We start from the raw sequence: 4,557 nt of genomic DNA on the forward strand, positions 1-4,557 counted from the left end.
GGCAGTGGGTCTGGTTGGCCACGCCGCCGTTGTGGCACACGACTGGGGAGAGGGGGCAGGACAAGGACACGGTGAGGGGACACGGGTGGGGGATCCATGTCCTTCCTTCACCCTTTGTCCATATCAGAGGAGATCCCTGGGAAGGAGACTCCCCACCCCAGGAGACCCCAAAACCTCCATCTTCTTCCACCTCCCCACCCCAGGAGATCCATGGGAAGGAGACCCCCACCCCAGGAGAACCCAGGAGCTCCATCCTCCTCTTCCTCATCACCTTGACCCCAGGAAATCCCTGGGAAGGAGACCCCCACCCCAGGAGACCTCAAAACCTCCATCTTCTTCCACCTCCCCACCCCAGAAGACCCTTGGGAAGGAGACCCCCACCCCAGGAGACCCTCCTGACCCCAGAAAGGAGACCACCCTCCACCCCAATGACCCCCCAGGGCACCCACTGAGGGGGGGGCTGGAGCCGTGCGGGAGGTAGAGGCAGATGGTGGCCATGGTGGTGACAGTGGAGGTGGCTGCGCTGGTCAAAATCTCCCCGGTGGTCCTGGCGGAGATGTGTCCCAGCGCCCCGGTGGCTTCAGTGGTGTTGGGTGGGGCCTGGGGTGTCACCGCTGTGGTCTCGGTGGCATCCGCGATGGTGTGGGTGGCGCTGGGCTGGACTGGCATTGAGATGACACAGGCTGGGGCAGTTGGGAGTGTGGACGGGGTGTGGCTCTCCAGGGTGGTGGCCCTGGTGTCGCTTTTCAGGGTGGTGGCCGTGGTGTCACTTTCCACAGTGGTGGCCCTGGTGTTGTTCTCCATGGCCCTGGTGTGGCCTCCCACAATGCTCATTGGCACGGCCGTGGTGTCACTTTCCACAGTGGTGGCCCTGGTGTTGTTCTCCATGACCCTGGTGTGGCCTCCCACAATGCTCATTGGCACGGCCGTGGTGTCACTTTCCACAGTGGTGGCCCTGGTGTTGTTCTCCATGGCCCTGGTGTGGCCTCCCACGATGGTCATTGGCACGGCCGTGGTGTCACTTTCCACGGTGGTGGCCCTGGTGTTGTTCTCTGCGGCCGTGGTGTTCCTTGTCCTGGTGGTGGCCCTGCTGTGGCTTTCCAGGTGCCCTGGTAGCATAGTCACGGTGTCACTTTCCACAGTGGTGGTCCTGGTGTTGCTCACCATGGTGGCCACTGGTGTAGCCTCGGTGTCACCTTCCATGGGGGTGGCCTCAGTGTCACCCTCCATGACCGTGGTCTCATCTTCCATGGGGGTGGTCTCACCTTCCATGGCCGTGGTCTCACCTTCCACAAGGTTTGATGGTGTGACTGTGGTGTCACCTTCCATGGCTGTGGTCTCACCCTCCATGGTGGTGGCCCTGGTGGGGCTCCCCATGGGCGAGGCCGTGACATTTCTCACCCGGCGCGCCGGCAGCGTCGTCGTGGTGTTGCTCTCGGGGGTGGTGGCCATGGTGACACTTCTCCTGTGCACAGTGTCCCTCTCCGTGGTGGTGATCACATCATGGTCCGTGTTGGCACTGACCGTGGTCGTGGTGGTGATCACGTCATTGTCCGTGTTGGCGATCACGTCATCGTCCGTGTTGGTGCTGACCGTGGTCGTGATGGTGATCAGGCAATTGTTCGTGTTGGCATTCACGCCATCATCCGTGCTGGCGCTGACCCTGGTGTCCCTCTCCGTGGTGGTGACAGTGACGTTCCTTCCCATGACGGTGCCATCGCCCTCCACGGTGGTGGCCGTGGTGACATTTCCCACGGTGGTGGCGTTGCCCTCCGCAGGTCTGGCCGTGACATTCCTCGCCCGCCGCACCAGTGGCTTGTCCGTGGTACTCTCCGTGGTGGTGGCCGTCACCGTGCCATTTGTCCCCGTGGTGTCGTTGACGTACAACACCATCCCCCCGGCCGTGGTCAGGATCATCCCGGTGCACTCACACCGAGGTCCCCAAGCCGTCGGGGGACACCGGCACGTCCCCTTCTCCAAAGTGCCACCGTTGAGGCACGATCCGGGTTCCTCCACGTCCTGGCAGGCGTCCCCATGGAATCCCGGCGGGCACACGCACGTTGTCCCGAAGGCGGTGGCCCCGTTGCGGCAGGCGCTGCCGGGGTCGGGGTGCTGGCACTGGGGTCCCCCAAAGCCCGGGGGACAGTAGCAGGACACCCCAAATTGGGGGAGGGAGCTGGGGGTTTGTCCCTAAACTGGAAAAGGGAACTGGGGGTCTGTCCCCAAACTGGAAAAGGGAATTGGGGGTCTGTCCCCAAACTGGAGGAGTGATTCAGGGGTCCATGCCCCAACTGGAAAAGGGACACAAAGGTCTGTCCCCAAACTGGGAGAGGGACCCAAAGGTCTGTCCCCAAACTGGGGAAGGGACCCAAGGGTCTGTCCCCAAACTGGGAGAGGGACCCAAAGGTCTGTCCCCAAACTGGGGAAGGGACACAAGGGTCTGTCCCCAAACTGGGAGAGGGACCCAAAGGTCTGTCCTCAAACTGGGAAAGGGAAACAAGGGTCTGTCCCCAAACTGGGAGAGGGACCCAAAGGTCTGTCCCCAACTGGGAGAGGGACACAAGGGTCCAAGCCCCAAACTGGGAAAGGGACCCAAGGGTCTGTCCCCAAACTGGAAAAGGGACCCAAGGGTCTGTCCCCAAACTGGAAAAGGGACCCAAAGGTCTGTCCCCCAACTGGGAAAGGGACCCAAAGGTCTGTCCCCAAACTGGGAAAGGGACCCAAAGGTCTGTCCCCAACTGGGAAAGGGACACAAAGGTATGTCCCCAAACTGGAAAAGGGACCCAAGGGTCTGTCCCCAGCTGGAAAAGGTCTGTCCCCAAACTGCAGGAGGGACCCAAAGGTCTGTCCTTAAACTGGGAGAGGGACACAAGGGTCTGTTCCCAAACTGGGAGAGGGACCCAAAGGTATGTCCCCAAACTGGGAAAGGGAACTGGGGATCTGTCCCCAAACTGGGAGAGGGACCCAAGGGTCTGTCCCCAGCTGGAAAAGGGACCTGAGGGTCCGAGCCCCAACTGTAGGAGGGACCTGGGGGTCTGTCCCCAAACTGGAAGAGGGACCTGAGGTTCCATTCCCCAACTGGAAAAGAGACTTGGGAGCCTGTCCCTCAACTGGAAGAGGGACCTGGGGGTCCATCCCCACTCCCACCCCACCTCCCATGGATCAACATCACCCAACCCAACACCCTCGGGAGAGGACCCACAAGTCCAGGAGGGGACACTGGGGTGTGACCCCCCCAAAATCTCCTCCTTGAGGACCAGAACCCCCCATCCCAAGCTGGGAAGAGAGGAGGGGACACCCCCTGCACCCACAGGGAGCACCCTCATGACCCCCCTGGGCTCGGGATGTGCCCAAGGTCATTGGGTGCTTCAAGCTCATTGCCAGGAACCCCAAAAAGAGCCAAAACCCCCCAAAAATTCCCCAAAGAAGGAATTCTGGAGGCGCCGGGATGAAGACGCCTCCACCTCATGCCCGTCTTACCTGACAGAGCCTCTGAGGGGATGAAGAGGAGGAGGAGGATGAAGATACCGCCACCCAGCTCCATCCTCGGCCGATCCTGGAGGAGCCGGAGCCACCGGAGCGACTGAGCCGGATCCGGAGGCCACCGGGACTTTGTGGCCCAAATCCGTGCCGGTCATCAACCGCAAGATTGGGCAGCGCCGGTAAATAATTCCCTGAGTCACCAATTTTTATCGAAGCCCAGAAACGGAAAAAGGGCGTGAGAAGATCGGGACCTTCCCTGAGGAATTCCAGCTGCCCGGACCACTCCGGAGCGGCCACCGCCGGGCCCAGCCCTGGCGCCGGGGCCCAGGAGGGCGGGGGCTGCGGTTGCTGATAAGATACGGGGGGAGCCGGGGTGGGCACCCCCGGGTGCTGCCCCACCTCGGGGTGGTGCACGCTTCCCAAAAGTCCTGGAGATGCTGGAGCCGGGAACGGGGGGGAGGTTGGGTCCCGCTGAGTCACCCCGTGGTGACGCCGACGCGTCCCCTCCCACCCGTGGGTGCAGGTTTTTGGGGTGGGGAGGGGATCGGGGTGTCCCCAAGGGGGTCCCCAGTGGGATTTGGGGTCCTTTGTCCTCATCCCTGCGGTCCTGCCTCCTTCCTGGGGTTTCCCAGGACTTCCCAGTAATTCCCAGTTTGTTCTGGACACCGCCTGCTCCCCAGTGTCTCCCAGTAGCTCCCAGGTTGTTGCTGGGTGCCACCTGCTCCTTGGGGTGTCCCAGTGTCTCCCAGTGCTTTCCAGTTTGTTCTGGATGCCACCGGCTCCCCAGTGTCTCCCAGTAGCTCCCAGTTTGTTTCTGGGTGCCACTTGCTCCCCAGTGTCTCCCAGTAGATCCCAGTTTGTTTCTGGGTGCCACCTGCTCCTTGGGGTGTCCCAGTATCTCCCAGTGCTTCCCAGTTAATTCTGGACACCACCTGCTCCTTGAGGCGTCCCAGTATCTCCCAGCGCTTCCCAGTATTTCCCCGTCCCTCCCCGTACTTCCTAGTGCTCCCCAGTGTCTCCCAGCACTTCCCAGTACATCCCAGTCCCTCCCAGTCACATAACACCCACCACCCC

Source organism: Corvus brachyrhynchos, unplaced genomic scaffold, assembly GCF_000691975.1.
Source record: "Corvus brachyrhynchos isolate BGI_N302 unplaced genomic scaffold, ASM69197v1 scaffold1513, whole genome shotgun sequence".
Taxonomy (NCBI): Eukaryota; Metazoa; Chordata; class Aves; order Passeriformes; family Corvidae; genus Corvus; species Corvus brachyrhynchos.